At 39.3% G+C, this 27,410-nt stretch overlaps 1 long non-coding RNA gene across 5 annotated transcripts in view; it reads right to left on the reverse strand.

Annotated features, from left to right (window-relative positions):
- Nucleotides 1-258: 258 nt before the first annotated feature.
- The window catches only part of LOC146601885 (uncharacterized), a 46,289-nt gene continuing 19,137 nt past the window's right edge, over nucleotides 259-27,410 (reverse strand). The window contains exons 1-6 of one of the 5 annotated variants that reach the window (XR_014895189.1): nucleotides 25,389-25,677; nucleotides 24,936-25,097; nucleotides 15,695-15,826; nucleotides 2,111-2,175; nucleotides 1,530-1,587; nucleotides 259-523 (exon numbers count right to left, since the gene is read on the reverse strand). This is a non-coding gene — a long non-coding RNA (uncharacterized LOC146601885). The other 4 variants (XR_014895200.1, XR_014895187.1, XR_014895198.1 and 1 more) reach the window with 4 other exon arrangements.

Here is a 27,410-nt window from a genome sequence, read left to right on the forward strand (position 1 = left end):
GTTCACAGAACAGCTATAGCATGGGAAGTAATTATGTGAACTTCCTTACTTAACGCTTGGTCATGTATCTTATTTAAGAGCTGCTTCAGATACTCTATGGCATTAAGACTGAGGAACCATTGCGAAATTGCCCTTCAGCTGAAAAAACGATTAATACTAACTGCAGAAATTGAGACTGTAAAGTCAGTTACAAATGCCTTTGAAAGGGTTTTTCCCAGTCATTTTCAACTTGAATTTAAAACACTATTACTGGGGAAAAGCTGTTTCACTTTTTATTTCTCTGCACCATCAATCCCTAGCATTTTCACCACCAGACTAATGAATTCCAACTATCAAGAGAGCTCATCCACTATGTAATTTGTCTTTTTTGTTCCTTTCACAAAACAAGCAGGAAAAATGTTTTTAATTTACAAGGCTGAATAAATACCTACTGTGTTTGCCAAGATTTTATTGATGTTCATGGCAGTCCACATAGCTGACTTACTTTACACAGAGATGGTTTATCTCCTCAAGAAAAAACCTGCTCAAGCAAGATGATGTTAATTATTCTAAAACAAAACAAAGAGAAACATTTCAATAAAAATTACTGTGGCTACTGAAACCCTTTCATCGAGCATATAGTCCCAGAGCCCATTTGCTTTGATGGCAACAGTCACTGAAGAGCACTGAGATGCTCTCCAGTGCTCGCTGCTGCCTCTGCTGCTTAAGCTCATGTCACCTTCAGCTGCACTGACACCACTGTTTGTGGGCCCTGCTGTAATTAAGATCACTCAAATGATTCCAGTTCAAAGAAAAAACATTTCTTTTTCTGACTAAGTTATTCTAGTGATCTGTTTTTCTTATATCCCTTCCTCAGCTGGTCAGGAGGAGTAGAGATGAGAGTTTCCGCCTGCAGTGAAACACAGTTCCTGAACTTATATGAAAATCAATACTGAGATTCTTATTCAAGTTTTACTAGGTCCTTATATAAAACTCAGCTTTCACTGTTGGGCTAGTGCCCAAGTTTTTGTTGGTTAATTTTTTGCTGAACATTTTGTTATCTAAAAATTAGCAATGTACAAGAAACGACTGCAGCCTCCACAGCTGGAATTTTTATGAGTAAGAAGGTCCGTGAATCAGCTTGACAGGTAAGAAAAAAAAAATATTTGGGTCATTTTGGGGAGGAAATTAACTGTGATAAACCATTATTGTTGAAATTTTCTACACTGATGATAGTATTCCATATATCTCACTTTCTTTCCTGTCCTATGTTTACTTGTACTGAAAAGAGCTATCAGTTAAGGGGTTGGGAAACATGACTCTGTAACAAGCCAAAACCAGCCCTCTGACTGTTATTTCCTAAGAATCAAACATTTAATTTATCTGTTACATAAGCACAATATATTTACCTTTGTAATTTCAGAAGATTCTCAAGGTTCCTAACATAAAAGATCTGATGGCTAATGTTGCTAGGCATTTAGAGTATCAGTTGATACAAATGAGGGACACAGATGTTCAATACCTCAGCAAAAACAGTCTCCACTATGTACCATTTTCTCCACGTTTCTGGAATAATTCAGTACTGACAGAAAGGGTTGTCCTCAGAATCTGGAAGAAAAAATATCAGAAGCTGTTTGAACTAGTCTTCTTTTTTCTTTCATCCTCCAAATATGTAAATTAAAATGCAACATCATAATCCATCTTTCTCTTCCAGAAGCATCTTACGTAGGACTTTAGTTCACTATTTTTACGATAAACAGGGTAGACAGGAGTTAGACAAAGTTTACCACTTTCCCTGACTGTAATACGGACACCATACTTCCTATTACGGGAGTAATTTTGGATTAGAGATTTTAAATTCATTGGAGTAACTGTTGTCACTCTTTCACGCGCATGTAGAGTATGTGGACAGACAGCCCGTGTAAGACATACCCAGTACGTCCTACAGACCTCCTGGATGACTCCTTTGAGGCACAGTCCAACTCTACACTCACTCTGTGTCAGCAAAGTGGCTCCCATTCTACTGGAAAACAATGCTTTTTGGAGGTAAAGGCTCATAAATAGTAGGTATCAACAGAATCACCCGCTGCATGGAGCAATATTCTTAATGCAAAATTTATCTCAGACTTACTCTGAATTATGTTCTTTGAAACCTCTTCAGGTTGGCTTTTTGGGATTACTAGGAAAACAGATATCCTAAAAATACAAAAGCAGGCTTATCAAGCTGAGAGAGAAAAAAGAGAGTAAGATGTTCTTGTGACAAAGGCTTTAGTATATGAATTATGCATTACTGAAAATCTATTAATATTCTGATGGGGCAAAAAAAAAATCCTGTGCACCCTAATTCAAATATAACAGGCACAAGCTGTACTGCAATTATATGCAGTTCTATAGCAATATTATCAATCTGAGGATCTCACTATCCTTTTTGCCTAAGTAGTATTTTATGGTGTGGAAAATTTGAGGCAGAAAACAGTGAAATAACCCACTAATTCCTTGAAATCAGTCATCACCGAATTCGGAAATGGCTCCTGAAATGATAATGAAGCAGGAATATTCTGGCTCCAGTCTCATCACTCTCTATTCATATTATATTCTCATACTATTACTCATTACGATAGTAGCTGACTGATTTTTTTGTCATGTAGCATTCTTTGGGGCAGCAAAGGGAGGAGTGTAAGTTTTTGTTTTCCAGAAAGTACTGTGATTTGCTGGACAAAAGTGGCAAATATTATACTGTAAAAGGAGTACGGGACATTAATGGACAACATAATTTCCTGTTGTTTTGTAAGATATATTAACCAAGTAACTAATCAAAACAACGCTTGAAATGCTTGTCCATGTCTTTTCATTATAAAAACAGTATTTTTCATTCCCACTCCTGACTTGCATTGCAGGAGTATCTCATTAGGAACTGGGAGGAAACCAATGAAAAAAGAAGTTCTTCAGTTTCAAATATTTTCTTTGACTTAAAGCTTTTGGTATCTAAAGCGTGCTGAGCATCATTTTTAGAAACCACCCTGCCAAGTGTCTGTTATATAAGTTTCAATAGAAGTGCTAATCCCAGTGCTGAACAGAAATGCCCCTGTCATGAAGCACTCAAAAACTACACCTACTGTTTATATTCTTGTTCTGTGCATTGTATCACATCCACTTATGTTTCTACCAAGTGAGCACTTAAAACTAGGCAAGCTTTTTTTTTTTTTGTCCCTCTGCTTATCTTTAGTAGTGGATTCATTTACCTTGATATATAAATAATCATGCTAATTTGTTTGTCATGAGGATGAAAGGTGACCTGAAAAGAAATGCTCTCAGGTATCATTTAAAAATAGTAATAAACAAACATGAAAATGTTTATTTTTTCTGTAATTTTTTCTGGTATAATAAAAATTCAAGTTTTCACTACTTTTGAAAGACTCCACGATTATTGGAGAGATAGTAAAATGAAAATTCTCAGATAGAAAAGAAGATATGCAATTAAATGGGATAGGAATTTTAATCAGACTGCTCAATGTGTGATTATTTTTAATCCCAACTGAATTCTCATGGCAGATAAACAGATTGCAAAGGATCTTTTAGCTGAAGATTCAAGTATACTTTACCCTTGTCATCAGATATGACACTGCAAAAAGCCCCAAAACTCTATAACCAGCAATACTTTCAGAGCAAAACAAACTATTTTTGAATCCTTCGTTATGTTGAAGGAACAAAAAATTAAATACTGAATTTTTGAAGATGCATCTTTCCTACATACTTTGCTGTACAGTGGCAAAAATAATATATGGCAGATGTATTTGCACTACATACTTCTCCGCAGGAAACAAACTCCATGCAGACAGCACATTCCATCAAATTACTGAAAACAATTTCATCTTGTACACATTTGTAATTAGGTTTTTCCTTAAACAACATGTTTTTCATTTGGCATAGGCAAAGCATTGTCACAAGATCAACACCTGGAATTTATAAATGGGTATATTTAAATAAACACTTTTATTTTCACTTTATTTCTCCTTGTAAAACAGAAAAAAAACCCCACATTCCTATCATACCTTTTTTATTGGTTATGTTCCATCTCACATCATCTTGTCTTATCACAAAATGAAATGGCACTGTACACACCAAAACATCAGACACTTCCCACTGTGGCAGGGGAGGTCACAGAAATCAGCTTCCTCTTGCTGCTCCAGGGGTTAGACTCCTCCAACCAAGAGTGGCACGGACCCTCTAGGGTCTTCTAGACCAGCAGGATAAATAGGACCATCTAATGTTTACACGTTGCTGCTCATTTCTGCTTCTCAGTTATGCCAGATAATGCAATCCAGTTAAAGAGCTTGCTTCCTCTGGCTTTGAAGCAAGAGGGATGGCAGATTTACCAACAGATTTGAGGGACAGATCAGTGGTCCAGGAGTTGTGCTGGACTGGAACAGGCAGGAGATGAAAACGGTCTTTACTGAGCGACAGCAAGGATGAAAGGATGCAGTCCTTTGTCACCTGGGTCACGCATGAGCGTACTGAAACCCTTGATTTGACTGTGTCTACCTCACCAAGCACAGCTTTCAAAATTTACTGATCCTTATTACTGAACCTCTTTCACTAATCAGTTCATGTATTTGACTACTGTTACAGACCAAAACATATCATAATGATAAAAACAGACATTGTGTTTCAATAATACACACTGACGCTGCTGCACGCCATGGAAAGCACAGAACTGATTAGGTGGCTACAACATATTAAACACAGCAAAGCTAGAGACGGGGAAATGTAGCTGTTGAATTTTGAAAATAATTTTCCTTTATAGAATACTTTTTGCTTTAGTCTACCAAAACTACTGAATAATTTTAGTTTAGTATTAGAAAAACATGTCCAGATGGAAACACTCCATCTTTGAAGCTACAGACTAAATCGGATCTCCTAATCTAACCATGAAAACAAGGAAGCCRAGCTTTCTGGTTCTAGTCTGATTCTAGGGGGGACGAGAGAAACTCAAAGTTTGAGTACATTTTGATGCTATACAGGCATTTAGCATAGCAGTGATTCCCATGGGAGGCCCTATACTACTACTTTAGTACTGAAGAGTCCCTGCCATGGACCAAGACACAGTGACCTAGCAGCTTTATATAAAAAGAATAAAAGGAATTTGGTTTCTACTTTATTGTCTGAGACAAGGAACACTGAAGAGACACCGTTTTAAGTAATATAAAAATTTATAAGCAATAAAGCCTGAGATACAGCCTGATTAGCAGCCTGATGGCCCATCTACTGTAGGTATCATAGGGAAGTTCAGTTTTTAAGGGAGACTTAAATAAGTAGTTTCCTTTAGAGTCCTCAGGAGTAGCATGGGAGAAAGTTTCTGTTAGAATTGTATTGAGATGCAGCTGACTGCTATGAAATCACAAGAACCTGTGTAAAAATCAAGCTAACATTTCAGTTAGAAAACAAATAAAATGATGTGTAGAGGTGCAGATCTGGAACTTGACTGCAAAGAAGCAATAGTTAAATGCATGCTTGAGGTGGAAATTTTCAAAAGAGAGGTGCAGAATGAGTACAGAGAGGATGTCACTGTGTAAAAGGTCTTTTGACAAATGCATTAAAAATAGAATTAACAGATCAGAAAAAAAAAAAGAACTATGGACATCAAATTATCATGAAAGTTAAAACTGGGTAACACGAATGACTGGTAGTGAAAATATGCAGGGATGAAGAACTAGGGCTAATACTCGTCTACAAAAAAAATAGCTACAGACTTTTTTCAGTTTCAGATGAATTCAAGAGGTAGAAGTCAGACTGGTGCAGGATATAATCCCAGAAGCGAATGCCAAACAGCAGATCAATGGCTTAAATTACTACTTTTAAAAATGTGGCCATTACTAGACTACAGAAACCAAACAACTCCCCAGAAAACACTTAGACAAAAAAAGACTTACTGAGAGTTAAGTCTTTATTGTCCCTGCATTTGAGTTCTCCTATCCGTGAAAGTCAGATAATTAAATTAATTCCTGAATTACTACGTGAATTCCTTTACTTTCTGGAATATAATTCATATAGTCTGATCTGCTAACCAAGCACATCCCCCCGTTAATTCGCAGTAATTTACAAATTCAATTTATCAGACATGATGAGAACTCAAAGGCAGAAAACGAAATTGTAGTAAACAAAGACGCAAACTCTACTTCGGTAATGCGTAATATGAAAGGTGTTAAGGAAACTGTCTAGAAAGCCCCCTCCCTACTCAATAGTACTGAGCATCCTGCAGTTAAGTGGTTAAAATAGGTCTGACATGATACACATTGGACCTTGGCAGCTGTCAGTCTGGGATGGTGAACAAGTCTGTCTCCATCGCTATTTTGCTACAATTGGACTGGGTTTTCATATTATATTCCCCCTTTCAGTCCCTGGCAAATAACTTCACCAGGAGCTTCCTTCTGCCCAGAATTATTTTAGATTTCTTTGTGGTTTTAATACTAGCCAAATAAATTAATTCTAATGCCTACAGCTGTCTAATGTAGCAACTGTAAAGGTTAAACAGATAAAATGGTCAAAGTGATGATTTGGACAAGCAAGTTTGTCCTATGGAAAGCCAGTTTCAGAAAAGGGCTTGACAAAATAAGATTATAAAAAATTGTATATGAGACACCACCCTTTAAATGCAAAACCTGATGATAATTTGAACACAGCATGTACATACATAAGCGTAGGAAAGTCCAAATGTAAAACAGGTTGCAAGAGAAAAGCTATTAAGTGGCTGTGGCACTGTGGTAGCAGACAGCACGCGCAGAATTGCACGCAGACCAGTTAGAAGATGGGAACGGTAGATCTTTAAAGATATAATCTGCTTCGCAGCAGATTTTAGCAGTTTCCTTCAGTGTAAGGAGAAAACAGTGAAGGACACACAAGGAACAAAGAAGGGAAATCAGCAGAACCACGATAACATTAATAGGCTGTATTAAGCCCTCTTTTATGAGAAAATTAAGTTGGGTTTCTATCAGGCAGCATCAAACCCAAAACGGTTTCTTTTTTATTGGTGGAAAACACGCATGGCTGGAGCTTCAGAAAGCCGCAGTCTTGGTTCAGCGGTGACTCAGCAGGCGCTGCTCTGCTGCCGGCCGGCCGCASGGCGAGCGCCCCTCGCGCCGCCACTGCGGGGCTGTGGATTTCCAACACGCGGCCAGCCGAGTTTGCCATGAGCCTTCGAGCACACGCTCAGCAAATTCTCTCCCTTCCCGTCTCATATTCCAGCGTACTCCAAGGGAAAGGTATTTAAGGAGAGARCTTGCTGCAGGGTATCACAGACAARCAGAAAGCAGAGTGCACAAGCGCCAGATTGTCTCTCTTCTGCCAAAATTTTGGCAGAACCTCGGCGCCTGGATTCCAGAGGGATAAACCATCTACTCTGTAGTTGCCTGGGCCTCAACACGTGCAATTGTAGAGCCTGGTATTACCGGCCATTCGCGACTAAAGGAGCCCCCAACTGCAAAGAGTGAAATCTGCTGCTCACCTAGGTTCTGTTGCAATCTGCATTTAAGAAAAGTCTCCTGGGTGCAACCCACCAAACCCAGTGCCAGCAACCGAGTTCTCTCCGAAGCGTGAAGGCAAGAACRCGCCGGTACACACTGCTGTCACAATAACCGGGATGTTAGTGCTTCTGCCCAGGAAGCAGGAGAGCCATGTTTCACATCTTCTGGGCCACACTGGGCTACTCAATCAGCCCTGGATTATGGGAGTAGCACAGGTTCAAGGCTCAAGGCTGAACATCTCTCCAGCACGGTCATGCTGCTCCTGGCACCTGCACAAGCTCTTTCGGAGCTCACGTGAGCATCCCTCAGGTCGTGCTGCCGTGCACACATACCTGCAGAATTCCTCCCCTCCCTAATGTCTCCCTCTAGCCTAGCTATTTTGATTTCAAAATAACCAGGATTACATCACATGCACACCCACACCACTATCTTCCTAATATATGAAGGGTTCCCCAAACCCTTTTCAGCCTCAGTTCAAAATCCCATTCCTGTTCTGATGAAAACTTAGTTATTCTATGTTCCAACACTTTTTTCAGAGAAAACATAGGAAGTATTTCATAATTCTGTCCAAGGCAGTGTGTTCCACACCCAAGGGCAAAAATCCAGCACGAAGACATAAACTGGCATCAATGTGTTTGTAAAAACAAAACCAGATTTCAAAGGACAGCATATATTGCATGTACACAGCTAAGCACTTCTTTGATGCAAAGCTTAAAATACACAAGCTTTGCTGTATTACCTTGTAAAACAGGTAATATCCTGGATTAAAGTTTGGGTGTGGGAGAAAAAAAAGAATAATTAAAATAATCTTGGAAGTAATTTCAAAGATAGTAATCCACACGGGAAAGACAAGCTTGATTCAGATTATATGGCACTGAAATAAAACAAGTATATGGTTAAGTTTGAGGCATTGTAATTTAAGAYAAACTGTAACCTAGTGGCCTGCTAATTCTATTATTAATCATTGTGCCACACTTTAGGCATCCCCTAACATCCCTTGACCAAGCTATATTTTTTGTAAAAGAATTCCAGTGATTTATGCTACTAGGGACTAATTGTGTTGGTGTAAAAATACATTCACTTGCTTTTGTAGACTRAAACAGTCCTCTGTTTACAATGTTCTGCAAAACATCCAATCGAAACAGCACTCATCCCTCTTTCTATGGCCGTATAATTCACATTAGATTTCCAGTTAAGAAGAGGGTAATATGTATCCTGTATGGATGCAACTGGATAGATTAAAATAATCGCAAGTATCTAAAGTAAATAAGCAAACCGTGCTACACAGAACTTATAAAATAACCACAGAAAGCAGGAAGTCAGAGGTCTGAGATACATAAGAACATGGATTAGGAAGCTGCGAGGATTCAGTGAAAACTAAGTAAGTTGATGCAACAAAATACTTCTCTTTCTTCACCTTAAGTACCTCTCCTTCTCTTCAGCGTTTCAGTACTCCTAATACATTATCTTGTACTGTCTTCCATGAGTAAGAAAACCTTTCTTCAAATCTCAGCTCTTTAGGAAGGGTCCAGGACCTCATCCCAGATCTTTTTTGCAGGTAAGAGAAGAGAGGGCAAAGTATTTGCTACCATGTCCCAATCAAATCAGTCTTTCTCTCACAAAATCCATAGTACTACATCCTAGAAGACGCAGATTTTGAGAAAGAAAATGTCCTCTACATCAGTTCTAATTGTTCTCTGAAGCGCCCTACAGAGAAGATGTCCAACACACTGAGTCCTGCACAACTTAGACTCTGCCCCTTCCTGTTAAGGACTCCCAAGCAATGCACTTTATCTAATTGGTTTTTTTTTTTTGGAGGGGGGGAGGGGAAGAAATTACATTTTCCTGCCAATTTTTAAACCCAGAGGAATTTTCTRGATGTGCAGTGACAGTGCATGAGTAATAGCTCCCTCATTAAACTACCAGGGAATCATAAAACAAAACAAATTGTTAAGCTCCCCAGTGTTTTTCCGATTTGCTTTCCCTTTCCAAGCCCTGTAGTGCTCACAAACATCCAAACTATCTAAGTGACGTCATTTTTAGTCAGAACCCTTAAAGGAAACAACATGTCCTTAGCATGTTGCTCAATCCTCTRGTATTCTCACAGTCGTTTATTTTTGCTCAAGGGTGGTTTAAGTTGTTTTGGTTTTTTTAATCAAAAGTTAGCTTTGCCCACATGAAATATATGCCTTCGAAGTTCACCATTTGAAGCTTGTCTGGCATGAGAGAAGGAGCTACACTATACTTTCTGCTGCCTGGAAATCCTAGGTATGTCTGTTGTCTTTATGCCAAATGCTCTACAATACCCACAGCCGAAAAGCAGGGTGGTGCAGTGCGGGAAGCCATAAAGATGTGAAAGACAAGAATAAACCCTGCTCTCCCACGGCACTGCTCTGCATCTGCTACCACAACATCCACGCTCGCCACTTCTCCTGCGCTTGAAAAAAAAMGAAAAAGTTCCTCTGCAGGAAAACAAGATATTCTGCCCAAATGCAAAACACCGCTTTGCCTTATGTCCTGCCTCAGGCAGACACCCGTAAGAAATCTCTCGGTACCTCCTTTAAATAGAACCAGGTAGCTTTGCTCCTGTACTATCATGCCTTTAGGTGTAACAGGTTATCCCTTCTGAAATCTAGGAGTGAAAATTGTGCAACAGATAGTCTAATAGTTTAAGAAATTTTTTGAAAGACCACAGTTTCAACAGTAATTTGTGAGACCCAAGATCAGAAGCTTTAAATATACCTCTGCGACAAAAAAATAATGATTAAAGCCAATAGCAGACTACTTTATCCATAACTGAGCAAAGACCCCAGCCCATCTTCAAGGATGTTGAAGAACCTAATTGCTAGTGATTTCACTGGGAGGTAAGAATTTAAATACCTCTAAAGGAACAGGTTCTCAGGATCTGTCTCTTTATGATGCTAAAAAAAAAAAAAAAAAAAAAGCTGGAGCAACTTGCCAGCTCACCATTTCACATCATCCTTATAAAAGAGTATGGACGTACTGACCAGAAATGTTTTTTTTTCCTGCAGGACTGAAATACACAGCAGACACAGTGGCAGAATCATGCTGGATGAATAGAAATGGAACCAAAAAGTCTGGGGTATTTCAGGGAAGCTRACACAAGACAAAACAAGGTAATAGCGTAGAAAATACAGAACAGTAAGGAGAAACAAAGAAGTCCTCCTTTTCACCCTTCTCCTGACATACCCAGATGTTTAAAGAATTAAAATGATTATAATTATTTTATTATATTATGATCACAGCTGAATAACTGGATATTGAGTCGAGGTCCCTATGTATTATGTCCCGCACAAACATATATAAAATAACTACTGACCTGCATAGTTTACAATCCAAAGGGCAGGGGGAATACTCTCCGGTATAAGTTTAAATGTACAGAAAATTTAAATGCCACAAGAATATACCAAAGTTAAGACCTCAGAAGGATTCAGAAAACAAGTCTTTGTATACCAAATGGGAACATCCAAGATTGTTAGACTGGTTAGTATGAAAGAATAAGTACCTAAGCACTCAAATCTTTGATAGCTGTTCTTTGTAAGGCCTCCATCACCTTTCCCCAAAGTATTTGAGGCTGGTTGCTGTTAGAAACGTTTTATCAGAGTTGATGGACAACTGGTCTCAGTTCCTGTGCCAGTCCTGCGTTCCTTTGACATAATTCAGTTCTGCAGCTTAAGGTGAACATTTTAGAAAAAAGCATGCTACTAAAATAGCATTCGGAAAGTGCTTCCACTGCAGCACGGCCCATTAGGCCAGCTGACAGAACCTCATGATAAAAAAAAAAAAAAAAAAAGAAAAAAAAAAAGAAAAAAGAAAAGCAGCAAACATACATAAGAAGAAAAAAAAATCTTTTCTAGGAGGTGAATGACACTAGCATGAGGTTGACAATTCTCAGAATGAGGTCACCTCTGCTTCTCTTCAGAAATGAAGTTAGCAAGTATAATTAACAATAATTAAAAACTCCTTTCACAAAGGGACACTAAACCTTTCTCTCTGTTGAAGTCTAATCAAAAGCATCGTAATGGGCTCCTTTTTCTTTTTTTCTTTCTTTTTTTTTAAAAACCAAACCAGGATAGAAGGCAGGAAGAAGCTGGCAATTAAAAACAGAAGCCCAGTTTTCTTAGGTTCTGCAGTATTTTGGCTCAAAATATGTTTGTCCCTTGCTTCCCTGAAAGAACAACTCACTACCTACTATGTAGCAATGGCAAAAAATAACCAAAAATTCTAATTTACAAAAACACTTACTTAATGGGTAGATAAACCTTTTCTTGATGATGAAAGTTGTACAAGTATAAGCAATAAGCTGTAATCTTCCTCATGAAAAAATTACTGCGCATGTGCACGTGCATTCCAGTTTACTGTTACAAAATTCGGTGACGTTCACTGTCAGAATTAATGTGAAACTGTGCTACTTTTTATAATGTTTTTAATTTTAAACTGCTTGTTATTCATGTTCGATTCATCTGACGTGTCAGAGAGGAAAAAAATAGCGTTCTCATACCTAGAGATCCAGCCAATACAGCCGGTGGCATCTGGAGAGCAGTTTGGCTCACCAAACGGAGGTGTCTACGGCTGGGTGAGCAGAATCACTCTCTAGACTCCAGCGACTCTTCTATTGGGATCTSCAGCAACTGCAATAGGCACTTGGATATTTAGTCTAAGGCTTATTCGTCCAGACATAGCACTTACTATATAGCTATACAGGATAGGTATAAAGCATCCGTCCCAACGTCCCAAATAGCCTAAGGTGTCTCAAAGGCAGGAGACACCTCTCTGAAAACAACTGAACCCTATCCTTGTGCACTTGTAGACATGTATATGCACRTATCTCAAGTTATCTGGTTTTCGTATCAGAGTCAAATCCCACCCATGTAGCCTGCTGCATGCATACAGTGTAATAAAGAAAAAAAACACTTAAAAACGTTTCTATTTTTGTGTGGATATGAAAAGTTCTACTGAACTTTATCAGAAGAGCTTTTTTTTCACAGAATGTCTCTATCCACAGGCAGGTACAGTTGCCAAACTGGGTCTGCCAGCAGAACTTTAAGGTGCTGATCTTAGCAACTGGCTTTTACCCAGAAACGTAAGGGCTTAGATCACTTCCAAAGCATGATTACTTTTAGTAGATTTACTGTTGTAACCCCAAAGTAACCCTACTGCTGTGCAGTATGCTGTGTAATAGTTCACGGAGAGGAAGAATCTCCCTCCCCAAGAATAGTAACACATAAGCAGTRCAAAAAGCCTAGGCTTGATTCTCTTTTCGTGTATGCAATGCTAATGCAAGCCGTACAATTAAAAACTGGTACAACAAAAGGAAAAATCAGGTCAAACGTATGCACAGACTATTCTGAGGCTGTTAAAATGAGAGCATGGGCTTGAGTGTTGCCTACAGCAAACTGAGAAGCATTATGCAGGCCCACTGATCTTCTGCTACGGTAACACCGGTGCATGATTTGCTCGAGGTAATAAGGCACACTGGCATTTTAGAAAAAGAAGGATAAGGAAATGGCAATAACAGGGTTAAGTGCAAGCACTCAGGAACGGATTCCTGAGTCATGAGGCTGGCTGCATGACTCAGCACAGGAAGACCACCAGCCCCACCGGCTGCGCAGCACCGAGCAGTCAGGACAGCAGATGGCTTTCTGGACAGACGAAAGGTGCCAGCCAGCTGCTGAGAATAGCAGCAGAGAAGGCGGAAGGGAAAGAAACACAAGTTCTTAAGCAAGAGGTCAATCCAGTTTGAACTTACCATCTTCTAACGTATGATTTTCTGAGGGACTAAACTCCTCTAATGCCTGCTGGTATAAAGAGGTAGTTGCAAAAGCTGAGCACTACACAGAGGCTAAGTTTTGGTGAAAAAGTAGATAGCTTTTTTTTTTTTTTTTTATTACATGTATTTACAGTAGGGCTGAGTGTAAGCAGGGAGGTCACATGGCTTCCTTAGCGTCATACAGTGACTTCCTTAGTGTCACATACACTTAGAACATCATCGTTCCCATCTATTAGCCCATAAAGCAGCCTTAAAAATGGGAACCTTTAAGCAACTCACATCAACAACGCCCCTCTCAATCATCCTCCATTACTCAGGGATCAGCTTCTGGATGCTACAGTGTGTTTTCTACTTCCCTTGCGCATAATATATATAACTGAAATGAATCTGAATGCTGACAGAGTGAGGAGCCTGATTGTTTTCTGGACTGAGTCCCAATTTTAGTCTGATCTGGTTCTCAGATAGGAGGTTGTACATTGTCACGTAGTTTGTAAAAGCAGTTGCTACACTGATTTGACTAGATAYGCAAGGATGTGCATCCGCGTATCAGAAAGCCAAACTGTGCACATAACAGACGCATCAAATTTTCCTCAGCATAATAACAATAAACTAGAGATTTACTGAAGACAACATGGAAATAATTTTGTGGGCTTCTTACAAACAGGCAAATATAAATACAGGACAAACCTGAGGAGATTTTAATGTAAAATTTTAGTTTTAGAAGCAATTTGAAAGGAAACATTTCATAAGAGTTCAGAGTACAAGCCTGGGAGGCAGCAGATTTGCATCMTTTTCTTGTACTACTGTGCCACTGACCATGCAGTATTAGCCAGATTCTGGAGAGAACTCAACTTTCAATAGGTCACCTAACGGCAAGGGAAGTTTTCTAAGTGCTCAGCCTCCAGAAGRTGTCACCGCAAGCTGGAATTAAGTACATTGATGCTGTCTGCTGCTGAGCATTTTGAAAATCTCATCTTTAGAAGATGGTTCTCTTCTTAAAATGGAAATACCTTATTTAGTGTGGTGGTAATAATAATAACCAAGTGTATCTGGAAGATGGAAGTAGCTCAGAAGTCCACTTTCCTGCATACTAGAAAACAGCAAATCACAGTSTCCGTGCCCAAGAAGTATTTGCAGAAAATAAAGCTGCTCTTTTTTCTTTTCCTTTTTGTTATTTTTCCTTATGCAGTAATACCTTTGTTATAAAGTTTTAAGACTAAAGAGGCTGATTTCTTATTTTCCATACAGCAGTTATGCCTTTCTTTGACAGAATTTTATCGAATTGCTTCATGTGGCCTTGCTAATATAAATGACAACGTGCCAATTACTTGTAGCTACCTTTTAACTGACATACTATTATGAGATGGTTTTGACAGAAATTTACACCATCTGATATGGCTATGATTTGGTTTGCACATATAATTTAAGATCAAAACCGTGAAGTTTCCAGGTATCTCCTGAACCAACAGAAGAGGAAGGTACTCSGATCTCTTACTGTCTGTCAGCATGTTAACAGTTCTTCTAATGAAGCAACCGTAAGTGTTTTAAACAGACGAATTACTCGCTCACAAATAGACTGGTTCTACTAGGCTGAGCAAGACAGATGAATAGTGAAACTTTGTTTTTTGCAGTAAATAATAAGTCATTCTGAGAATTTTTCGTATCAGAACTATACTTTAACAAGTCCATGCACTAGAATCTCCATCCATAAAACAGAGTACCGGGCAAACAAGGTGTCATGAATCTTAATACAAAAGTGTGCAAAGTGTCTTTGAGATCCCCAGATGGAAAGCATTACAAAAGTATTATTATACATACATATTTTTGATATTAGGCAAATGAGACAACCTACATGCAGCTACAGTGACAGCAATCACAACTGAAACACATGGCTGATTGTAGGGAGAAAAAAAAAGATGCAGACAAAACCACAAAATCACAAGGGAAGGGTGATATATTTTTCACTGCCCTCCTCACCCTCCCCCATTTTCAGCATTTGAACAGTTTCAGAATGCTAAAAATATTCTTACTTCTTCTTTAAGCTGTCTGGTCATTTTCCTACAGACACTATCTCAGCATTACACAGTCAATACACSTAACATTAATTACTTTCTTTTTTCTGAGATCGAATGAGTGTTTCCCTTCACTTTCTCTTGAGCATGACCCTTTAACAAACAAACAAAAGAGTCTAGATAATGAAAAAAGTAGGAGATAGTATCTCCAGAAATAAAATCAATTTTACAACATCAAAAAATAAATAAATAAAAATAAGGGTAATATGTGGATTTCGGACAATCTATTTCAATTTTGCATTGGAAATGACAGTTTATAGGGTTAGAATTCCATAGGGCACAATCTAAATGAAATAAGCTAAGTGAAAGGCATATGTTTCTGAGCAACGCACCTTTTAATCATGTTGTTCTGAACTTTCTCCACAGCTTCTAAAATAGACTGCTCCACTGCGTAATCCCAGGCCTTGAACATGTTAGTAAACCTCCTTCCTTTCCCGCAGCAGCTTCCCAGCAGCCACCTGCCCCTACAGGTAATAAAGGATTAGAAGGATCAGAATTGCAATGTTTATGAAGCTTTTTTTTTTCCGCGCTCAGAGAGAAGCTCATTTCTTATTCTTAAAATGAAAGGAGCGGCTGTGTTTAAAAAAAAAGAAAAACAACATAATGAAAAGGAAGCACACACCCATATGGAAAAAAATGCAAAAGATGAAGCATACTTATTACAAATGCTCTGTAACCTTGTCACCAACAAAAACAAACAATTAATTAAACAGAAGGGAAACTTGAGGGTTTTCTTTCCTATGTAGTCTTGAAATCTTTTGATTATCCATATTTCTATCAAAAATGCGTGCTGCTCCTAAGATTGTTATGGTAAGTTTTAACACTAAGCACAACAGAAAACAAGATTCTAGTAAAGGTTGCAACCGTAAAKATTTTAAGCCTCCACGCAATCCCACTACCAGCAAGTAAGAACAGTATTTTTGACCCAGCAATCCAAACCCTGCTGTTCCTTGAACACAGACAAAGCATGTGTAAATACTAACGTGATTCGTGCTTATGCAAGTAATGCAAATTTGGAGCTCTGACAGATCTAAATCCCAGCAGGCTTATATTAAACATACCCCCACATTCCTCTGCATCTTACTTGTCACAGTTACTATAGCATTTGAACATCAGCAGAAGATTTGATATGCTGTAAMAGCAAGAAACACTGCTTAAGTGCAGCGAGTGATTTCTGGATTTGTCCCAGATAAAATGAATAAATACTGACTACTGAACAAGTTTCCCTGGTTACAGTTAGAAACTTTATAGTAATTTCTTTAGTTTACAGCAGATGACCATATTCAAAATGAGAAAGATCTTCCTCACTGGTTAAAGCTTCCCTCAAAAACTAGCAGTTGTTCATAGATGTCCATAGAATGGTAAGGTTGGAAGGGACCTCTGGAGATCATCTAGTCCAACCCTCAGCATAGCCCCATACAGGGATTGAACCCATGACCTTGGCATTAGCAGCACCACACTCTACTCAACKGAGATAACCTGCCCCCAAATTATCCAGACATCAGTATAACCCAATTTTATAGATTTTGGCAATGAAAAACGTATACTACACAGGGGTAGTAAGAGTTATTAAATGTGCTGAAACATCGCGTTCCCAGAACCTTCAACATCCTCTACTGCTTGCAGGAGGACACGATGTGGCCTGCAACCATCCGACTGCTACAACCTGCCCTGGAAACACCTACGTATATTGACAGGGCAGAAAGATCGTTAACACGTTCTGTACAGCAGGCTGACAGGTAATGCTAGATCTTCACTCTGCTGTTAAATCCACGTGCAGACAAAGCAAGATAGTTTTCATCGAAAAGCAGGTTCAGCAAGTGAAGATTCACTTGAAGGTACCTTCAAGCTAAAAAGTACAAGATCTTGCCTCTAGTCGAATTTTACAGTACCACACGGCCTATTAGTTATTCCTTAGTAAATACACACCTTTCTGGCAGCCAAGATAAAGCCTGTAACTTCCTGCAGCAGTCACTCACCTCTCTTTGGGCTTCAAAAGGACTTGCRTTATTACAATAAATATTGAAAATGTACCGCACACAACTTAATACAACTTAACAGGATAGTGGAGCAATTACCTTAAACAATAGCTCAACTATTCCTGCTCAGAAAAAGGTCACAGCTAGGATTGTAACTCTGCCATAGTAAATTCAAAACRATTATGGATTAGTCACAGTGAACTATGTCCAGCCTTACAACAGTTATTAGAAAAGATCCTAATGAAAGTCTAGTCAGTCAAGGTTCTGTAATTATTTAAAATTACTTCAACTTCATATTTCATTTGTTAAAATGAAAGGATTTTGAAGTCTGGGAGATGCCTGTAAGCTGATGTCTTGTGCATTTTTATATCCTTCATTTTTGTATGTACCCTTCATCTTTGTACCTTTGATTTGTAAGTCAATTCATTCCATCATTAGCTCTTGGGTAATTTAAGCATTAGGGACTATGCAATACAAATTACAGTGCTCCAGAAAGACTTGACCAGAAGTCTCTTTTGCTTTACCTGGTTTGTCTTTGATCTGGTTAGAGCCAATAAAACCTAGCAAATAATAATTACAATTTGATATATTTCCACAGGATCATTAGCAAAAAACAAACGCCTGACCAAGGTGAAGATTAGTCTACTGAATTAACAGAGAAGAAGTTTAGACAGAGTAAATTATTTGCCTAAATTAAAACAAGTTGGGTGCAGAATGGAGGATGGATAGTATACATAGGTCTCTGCTGTCCTCTTCTCTAAGCACACTACACCGCCTGTAACAGAGACGGCCAGGCTGGTCCCTATCCGCGTACCTGGAGGGTGCTGGTTTTCACCATTCCTTCAGGTATCATTACGGTGTTGGCCCATAAAGCTGTTTCAACTTTTTAGCTACATACCTACCCTTCTACTCACCCACACCTACCTCCTCTCTCACTTGCCAGTCTAATTACCCGCCCACTCACATACTCTCTTACTCACTCACTAACCCACCCATTTACATGTTTTTCATTCATTCCCCAGTCAAGTTACACAACCTGATCCTCAASTACCTTCAATTCACTCGCTAATAGTACTTTACCTCCTGTATAGGCCTAATAGGCCTGTCCTCACTTCTCCCACCGTCAACATCCCTCCCAGCTTCTGCACGGCTTTAAGGAAGACAACTGACTCAACCCTGCCGCCACAAGCTCTCAGGCATCCAGCGATGCGCGCCTGCCCAGTCAGGCCGGCCTGCTCCAGCTTCACTCTCAGGCGTGTTCCCAATTCTCCACACCACACAAATGCAAATTCATTCCTGGGATCTCTCTTGAATGAGTTGAATAGTTTCTTCCGAGAGGAGGTCCAACTGCTGCTCACAGGATGGCCTCCCACAGGCAGACTGGACAAAAACCACATCAATTTTGTTTTCCTCCGCTGGGACGGTCCTCTCCACTATCTTAGCAAATTTCTGGGCATTTTGGGTCTCAAATGCCCCCATGCCATGCTAGGGGCATACAATGTAGGCCTTGAGTAACACACTACAAAACTTTTCTCTGGAGGCTTTCAAGACAACCCTCTCATTATCTGGGATGCTCTGGAATGAAAACCAGTAATAAAGCTTCAGAAACCAGAAGAGATCTAGACTAAGGGCTAGGGAGTATGAATAGAGCCAACCGTGTGAGCGTGCTGGCTCAGGCAGGGTGGCCACGAGCCAGCTCACTCCAACTGGCCTCTCTCTCATGGGCTGATAGAAGAAACAATGCCTATCTGTCTTTTTTATGGCTAAGGAGTATTTATTTGGGGGGTCATTATTCCAGCTCTTTGCGGTCAAGACAACAGACAATTTTGGACTCAATCTTGCTTAGATGCCTCAGTCTTCTGGTAGCAAAGACCAAGCATTTAGAAGCAAACAACTATCAAACAACCCTAAAACCTCGCCAAAACAAACCAAACTATGAAAAGAAACAAGGATAGTTAGGAAGTAAAGTGGCTTTGAGAAACAGAGAAGATAACGGAAAGTTGAAAAGATCAAACATACAAATAACTACATTATAACTTCCACAATTTGTGCCACTAACAGAAATCTATAGATTTTGCCCTGTAATGTGTTCTACAAAATCGCCTGCATAGGATCATTTCCCTACAGTTTAACAGCAACAGAGTTAAAAATTACTCTTCTCATACTAGTGTAACTCCTCCATTAAAAAACATTTCCGTTTCAGAATAAAATTAGCTTTCTCAGTTAATTTTTCCAAAAGTTCTCAAGTGACACCTGAACAGACCACTCTTATACTAGAACAAAATATGCATCTGAGAAATTTTACCATTAGCAGTTCTGTTTAAAACCTATCTTTAATCAGTATAATTTTCCCAAATCCTAAAGAACTGAATATGCAGTACTTAAGCGATACAGCTAAGCCACAAGAGCACATACTACTATTCTGCTCATATTTATAGGCTGTAACATCATAGAGAGAACAGTCAATAAAAGATGAGAACACAGACCTGAAATAATGTGGTGAAATAAAGAAATGGAAAAATTTAGGCCAAATATCAGGCAAAGAAACTTCTTGACATAGAAATTTGCGGAAAAGATTCCAGAAGATGTAAGTGGAAGGCCAAGTTCTTAGAGTATCTGTAGCCATAAACCACAGAAAATAAAAAAAATAGGAGAAAACATGTACTGGCAAGAAGATGGTCTGGATGATCTAATGCACTTTCCATCTCTAACATCTATGATTCTGTAATTCCATATGAGCACTTAACAGAGGGCTGGCAAACTTTTGTAGCCACTCAACCTTCTGACACTAAGGTGATTATCAAAGTGTTCAATTAAGAGGATGTCCCCGTACCTGCATGTTTTAACTATGCCGCTCTTATTCAAAGTTGTGCCTTTATGTTTCTATTAGAAAACCTGATCTTAATGGCAGGCTTGTTATAATTACAGAGTTCTGTATAGCTCTCTCAAATTTTGTTTTGCCTATTTAAGTAATTAGAGAGACAATCATCCTCTTTCTTGTAAAATGCCTGGGGTCAATTTTTGACAGTAGATTTGATAATACAGAGTTCAACTCTGTCAACACTTACACATGCAAGCAACTTTACTCACACATGCAAATAAGCTTTTGCAGGACTGAATCCATACTGTATGACATTTCTACCTATTTACTCCTGATTTGCACACTTAGGAAATCCTCCCCCAGGGTAAAATACCAGATTCTTTCTCAGACCATGTGTTTTGTTTGCTATTTTCAAGTTATTAGGTAAGCATATATGCAGAAAAAAGAAAACACACAAAGGCATATGGCATGAGCCCACCTTTTATGTTTAAAGTATGTGCAGGAGGAAGAGGTATTATAACAATGAGAATTTTAAGGGGCATAAAGATTAAGAAAATGTAGGAGAAATGAAAAAAACTGTAAATTCAGGAGAATGGAAAAAAAAGAACATAAAAAGTTAATCCTTTAGAGCATAAAGAATTCTACTGATTTACACTGATGACTAGAAATTTTAGTAAGGAATGGAATCCTTTTTGACAGTGTCCAATGTTATTAATGACTGTTTTCAAGTACACAGGATGGAACGAAAGGAATGAAGATGTCAGMGTATGCCCACTGATACTTAAGTGAAATGTAGACACCTAAAATTCAGACAGTGATGGAGAACAGGAAAGATTAAAAATCAACAGATGCTTCCATTTTGGTTAACTAGGTTCCCGAAGTACCCAGACTCAGGTACTGGGCACTGTTCACGTGACTAAGATGGCACTCAGTTTTTGCCTGAAGTCCACCAGGATTAGGAGTCAGCAGTGGTGCAGTTTCTTGACCAGATTAAACTGAACTTAATGCAGATGCCACTGAGTGCTATGGTCTCACCTCCTACTCTTCCCTCTGGCCATAAGTGCCTGCTATTTCCCTGTCAGCACTAGCAATTCCACAGTCATCCAGTGAGTTGTATCTTTAAACAGTCAAAACCCAATTTTCGGGGGGGGGAGGAGAAAAAGATCTAGTTTTCGAGATCAGCAAGTTGATTCGGTCACCTCAAGGCCTCGTGGTCGGTAGTGCAGACCTTGGAAGAAGCCAGCCTTGAATTTGAGCACGAAATCCTCAGAGCAGTTCAATTCATTAGCTATGCTCTGGTCACACTAAACCACCACTGACTGCAAGACACATGTAACCGGCGTGTTCACGGTCATCCAAAAACATCTCCGTATAAGGTAATATTGTTGCCTAAGAGCTCACCTGAGAAGTAAAGCACATTTCCCCCTGCCGATTCCACTTCGTAAGAAGTCCTCTCATCACCAGACTTCAAGCAGAGTTTAAGCTAAGGCTGCTTTCTACCCCTCGCACTYGAGTTGTGCCGGGACAGAAAAGAACGCAAAGCCCACAGAGCCCTGAAGAGAAAGCGCTGAAGGGCAAGTATGACTCCATGAGAAAGAGACTTCCAAGGGAAGGGGCAGAGCCCTACTTTCTGGTCCCTTCTCCAAGAACTGCTCATGCCTACTGCACTGAACAGTAGACAAAATGCATACACAGCTCTTGGAAATATATCCTATGAGCTATGTAAATATATTTAAGAGCCCATGAGAGTTCTGTCCTGACAGGAGAACAGAACATACCTACTTGTATTCTTGGATGTATTTTTATTTTTGGCAAAAAAAAAKCTAAATCAAAGGGCAAAGCTGAGATCCTCACAGTTATGACTCACTTCTGCCAACCCAATGTTTTGGCAATAAACCTGTATATACATTCTCATAGAAGCTTGTAAAAACAGGTCAAATGGGGAATTTTGGTAGCCTCTTAGGTCCTTAAAGTTACAATTCAGGTACCTTTATTATGTTAAACGTTAATTGAAACTACAAAATGCCTTTCATTCTATTGTGTCAATGAACTTCTAAATACATAAGCACAGCCAGCTAGCGCTGGCTATGGGCAGCCCAATTTGTCAGCACAAACATGGGAAGAAGCAAATGAGTGTGTAGATATCAGAGATCAGCAGAATACAACYGTGTCCTGAAAACACGCCGATAAAAATGGTTTCTGTTCGCTCCCCACGATGCTGGTATATATGCATTTTTTATTTGGCTCAGTGAACCTTTTTTTTTTTTTAATGTTGGCATTAAAAGCCCAGTAGAACTATGAAAGTGTACGCTCTGTTCTTTTCCAGAACAAATTTTTCCACTCACAATTATGTATGCGAACTTCAGCTGCAAAATCTGTATTTGGATAGCTAGGGGTCAGAAAGAACTTAATGCAAAAAATTTACAAGACTATTCAAAGGAAAAACAAACGATTTTTCTATTCCTCATCTAAGAATAGGAATCCCTTGGAAATAAGCATAAATGAAATGTAATGAAGACACACTATAGACCTAAAATTTCAAGTATTGATGTTGTTTTAGTAGAAGACAGTGTATTACATATTTGTGTATCTAACTTCAGATTATGTCATTTTTTCCTTGTATCCTATTTATGGCTTGTGTTTAAAAAGCTGCAGTTTATGATGTATTATTTTTATAAAATCATCTCTTTCACTTACTAATGCAAAAAGAGACAGAGTTTTCTGCTACAAAGATGAAGTGTTGTAAAAACTGTCTCCATGTGCAGCAATTTTTTTGTCAAAATAATCACAAAAGGCATGGAAAAAAGTAACCTCTACACCAAGTATTTTAGATTTTCTCTCCTCTACCATGGAAATGGAGATACTACAAACACACACACAAATTTCACCAGGTTTCAAAATATGAAATGTTCTTCTCAAATATTTCCACTGTCAAAAGATCCTTATGCACTCAAACAGCAACAGCCTTCTCCCCAAAACAGGTGATTTAGCACAGGAGAACTGTGGCTCTTCAAAGGATTGCAGGTGGCTAAACGACAATTAACTGACGATCTAAAACTCCTTTTCCTTAAATGTGGCCTGCTTCAAATTTCTTAGTAAATCAAACTGTTCTAGTGTAAGCCTGAGAAAATTTGATCCATTGCTTCAATTTAGCTTTAGCAGTTAACAATTTAGGGGCTATAAAAATCCGCAACTTCCTTTCTCTCTATCTGAAATGATAAGAAAACAATGATTTTTTTGTTTTTGTTTTGTTTTTTAATACAGTTCCTACGGAGAACATTTTGATAAGCCTGTAGTTAGAGAAAGGATGTTAGGAAGACATGTAGTTAATTCACAAAAATACTTGGCAAAATCAATATCTAATTCATGTAACATTCTCCCTTATTTGTTTAATTCAAGTCAAATATTTTCCTCCGCCCTTTCCTTTTCTTAGGCTTTTCACACCCACCTAACAACCAAGTGACTTTTCTCTGACCCTGACGCCCACTCTTTTTGGTAAAACTGCTTCACTAGAAAGTTACCAAGCACTTAAAAGTTCTCATCCTGAGATCCAAAGGAAGCATTTACCGAAAGGAAATACAGTACAGTGATAAACCTTCCCCCTCCCTTTTTTTTTTCCTGAAGTGATAGATTTATTCCTAGTTCTGCAGGGATGCCTGGTGCACTGCCTTCTTGGTTGCCATTTCAAAGAAGAAGAAAAAAAAAATTCCCAATCGCCTTGCCACAATTCGAGGAGGGGATGGAGCGTTTTTGGAAACATGAGGCTTCCTTGTGTCATCCACCCAGGAGAGGAAAAAACAACCACTCCTCGTGAATTCCCTGCTTCGCTTTGGACCACGAGCGCGCAGCCTCCACAATTACTACAAGCGCTGTASGGAGAAAGGAGACGTGTCGCTGAGGAAGAGAAATAAAATAATCGCTCTTGTGCTCTCCCTATCATCTCATCATCTATGCATATGAAACAATTTTCTGGAAATCAAAGAGCTACAGTATCCTATGTCAGGAAACCACCTTCCTCTCTAGAAAGAAAACAGTGAGAGCACGGGGAAAGCTTTTTATTAAAGGGAGGTTGAATATCAGGATCCTCCCTTTATTCATCAGACAACTAAGAATAATACATGCCTTGCTCAAGATCCCTTGTCATCCCCTCCCAGAGAAAAAAGAAACCAGGAGCAGAGGCAAGAGCAGGATTCGGGCCGCATGACTTTCAGACCTAGCTCTATCAGCCAATATAATTCCTTGCAGCCAACAATACATTAATGATTTTGTCGTTTTTGAGCTCCTGTTAATTGATACCTTTTTTTTCCATTGGAAATACTAAGCAACTTAAAAACAACATCGCGAAGATCCTAGGCATATTTTAGGAAAAGTATCATTAGATTTAACATCAAACACACATACTAGATTTTAATGTGAAATGCAGGAAGACGGAAGCCGTGTTCTCTGCTGCTCTTCGCTGAATGAACTGACAGAGCAACAGTGACTCACAACGGTAAGATCCCGAGCCCGGGGCAGCGAACGCTGGCCTAGCCCCTTTGCCTGTAACCAGGGCAGGTGCAAAGGGGCAGAGAACAGCAATTCGGAATTGCTTTTGTCAAAAGATGAACCTAAGCTTCAAAATTTGGCCCCTTATTTACTTGCTCCTAAACTCTGGCTGCCAGCTAGTGTGCTTTGTAAAAGCTGCTCCGGTGAAAAGACCAACACAACCTTGCAGTTACAGCTAGTAAAGAGGGTATGATGGCAGCACTGAAAATGAGAAGTACATAAACTTACCAACACGTTACCAGGAGAAGCATCACAAATAAAGTTTGGGCATTATTTGGAAGTCAGAAGCTCGGCTTCTTCCTGGCACAAAACAAATCCACAAGGCAGCAGGCACTAGAGCCCTCTCTCCTTTGCTAGCCATACCCGTACGATCACAGCCGTCTTCTGAATCTGCCATCAACAAAAGAAACCACAGTAAGACTGTTTCCCTAACTCTTCGTAACTGAGTCAGTAGGTCAACAATTCCTTCAGTTTAGGAGCCAGACCAATTCCCTTAAACACCCCCCCCCTTTCTTTTTTCCTGATGGAAAAGCCAACTGTCTCCTGCTAGTGGCAGCCCATCTGCTTTCAGAACAGAACCGAACTGCTTCAATAACCATCTTGTTCTGGTGCAGACATCAGTCATTGATGAAACTCCATTTTGTCTCTCGTGTCTGGGAAAAACTATGAGAAAATACTTACAATTAAAACACAGTCAGGAAAACTGCTCCTTATGCACCTTGCACACTGCTTCCAGTTCTTTTAGCCCACGCTCTCATTTCCAGTTACAGAAACGGTTAGTGACAAGCAGGAGTGCGCTGCACGTAACACCAGATCTAGTCCAAATCTGCCYTGTTCCATGCAAACACAGGATATACTGCATGCGCACTGCAAGCGTTCTGCTCAGACAAAGAGAAAGCTCTGAAGCTGCTATCCCTCTTCCCGATACATGACTCAAAACGTCTGCTTGAAAATTGGTTTCGTAACAACCCTTTAGTACCACCTACTCACATCACAGAATGTTTCTTGCAGCAAATGCACAGGAAATCACCAACTAGTGCCAATGGATCTACTATTCCCAGAACGAGCTTTTTCAGTTATTCCTCCACCACTTGGAAACCGAGATGCTTTTACTTTCCCTATTGCACAGGATATATGTATTTTTTTTAAGAACTTTTAGCTATGATCCTTTAAAATACTTTGTCGACAAATCACCATCTGAAAACTTGCCCACTATAAAAAAAAAAAAAAAGAATTTCACAATACTCATTCCAGAAAATAGAGCAATCCCTTTCTGGAAATAACTCACTGGACAAAAATCAAAAGGGCAGAATCAGTTTTGAGAGCCAGCCTGCATTCTGCATAGCAGACAAAGATGTAGATTTAGCCACGTGCCTTTCTGACCACCAACAGCAGACCCCTGAATCACCCAACCACAAGATGACTCGCTATGAATGATTTCCTCTCGTTTTACACTCCCACAGCATGCTCCGTGCCACTGGTATATCCTGAACCTAATCCCTGCTTTGATGGAAATTCCAAAACTCATCTCCGAGGGCTCTGGCCACAGCCTAACGACGTAGCCATCTGCTAGCTTTTGCTTTGAGTCACCTGTCAGTGATACAAAAGGAAATTAGTCAGCTGGGAGCACATGGAAGCCCACTGGTAGCGAGTAGCTGCTAAGGAGTCTCACATATCCCTTTCAGAAATAAAAAATTCTGGAGCACTCAGACTGTCTTGAAGGCAAGTGTTAAAATCCATACTGCTACAATTAAAAAAAAAAAAAAAAAAAAAAAAAAGTGAAATCCGTAAAAACGGTAAGACCATCGGCAGAAAGTGTTTCAGCTTAGTTTTCAGTGCCAGCATAACTGGAGCAGCAATGGAAGGGGGGACAGGAAAAAAGAAAAGAAGACATTTCACAAACACTAGACCTTCACTGTGCGTGACAAGAAAAATAATTGAAACAACTGAGAGAACTAATCTGTGGCTGCTTAGAAAGTTAACTCTTCGAAGGAAATGATTAAATAGGAGAACAAAAGCAAAGCGTTACATTTATTCAAACACGGAAACTTAACCTGTGAGTGGTTACTCAGGTAAGTCAAGGTGCATTGCTGTCACTAGCCTTCCTAGCTGGTTTAAGTCACGAGGCTGATAATCTCACTGATTATTAAGCAGCTATTAAGAAATAAGTATTTTAAGAATTACAAAGCATTGCTTTGTCAAAATGACAAATACTATCAGAAATGCAGTCACAATGTCTTGTACCTCTTTATAAAATTCCCTTTACCTAATCCCTACCGAGGACAAAATCCGCAACGATTGCTAAGAGGAAGGGCTGATTAACAACTAAGGTATTTAAGAATTCAGTCCAGCTACGTTCATTTTTTGTTTTATCACGGATACGCAGCTCCCAAATTCAGCCGTCCGAAACAAGATTCCAACTTCTTGAAAAGAAAACCCCAAACAACTAGTATACATAATGCCCAGAATTTTCAGGTGTTTCACAAAAAGGAATTAGTACTAAAATCTAATTGTCTAACCTGCTTCTGTGTGCAGAAAGAGCCAGACCTGATGCCTCTATAGTGGGGGAGGGAGGGACTTCTTGTTCCTGTTTCGTACTTGGGTTTTTTGCTGCGCAGGAGATGATCTAATTATTCAACGTGTCAGTATATTGCTTCACCCTTCTCATGTGTCTACTCACATTAACATATTTTAACAATTCAG

The sequence above is a fragment of the Rhea americana genome, unplaced genomic scaffold, assembly GCF_003343005.1.
Source record: "Rhea americana isolate MKP2758 unplaced genomic scaffold, rheAme1 scaffold_1, whole genome shotgun sequence".
Lineage (NCBI taxonomy): Eukaryota > Metazoa > Chordata > Aves > Rheiformes > Rheidae > Rhea > Rhea americana.